The sequence below is a fragment of the Cavia porcellus genome, unplaced genomic scaffold (assembly GCF_034190915.1).
Source record: "Cavia porcellus strain 051 isolate PalLab524CR breed Dunkin Hartley unplaced genomic scaffold, mCavPor4.1 scaffold_10, whole genome shotgun sequence".
NCBI lineage: Eukaryota > Metazoa > Chordata > Mammalia > Rodentia > Caviidae > Cavia > Cavia porcellus.
Genome location: NW_026947493.1, coordinates 84,151,855 through 84,152,192, shown reverse-complemented (window position 1 = coordinate 84,152,192; position 338 = coordinate 84,151,855).

Genomic DNA, 338 nt, shown 5'->3' with positions numbered 1-338 from the left:
CTTCACGTGTGTCATTGCTGGGGGGCCTCTGCCTGCCGCCTCCCTCTTCCGCCTCCTCCGTCTCGGGTGCTTGCTGTTCTTGGACTTGGGGACTCAGGCCATGTGCCTGCCTCGGCCTCCCAGGCAGTGAGGCTCGGGCACAGAGGTTGCCCTGGTGGCTTCCCTGGGCAGCCCACGGGACCTGGGAGAATGTGGCGTGGCGGGGAGGCGGCCGGCCTGTCACCTGCCGTGTAGTTGCCCCATCTTTGGGCAGCGTCCTGGACAGAGCGCTCCCCTGCGGGCTCCATGGGGCAGAGGGCAGCATCCTGAGCCTGGTCCTCCTCAGAGTCCACCGTCCT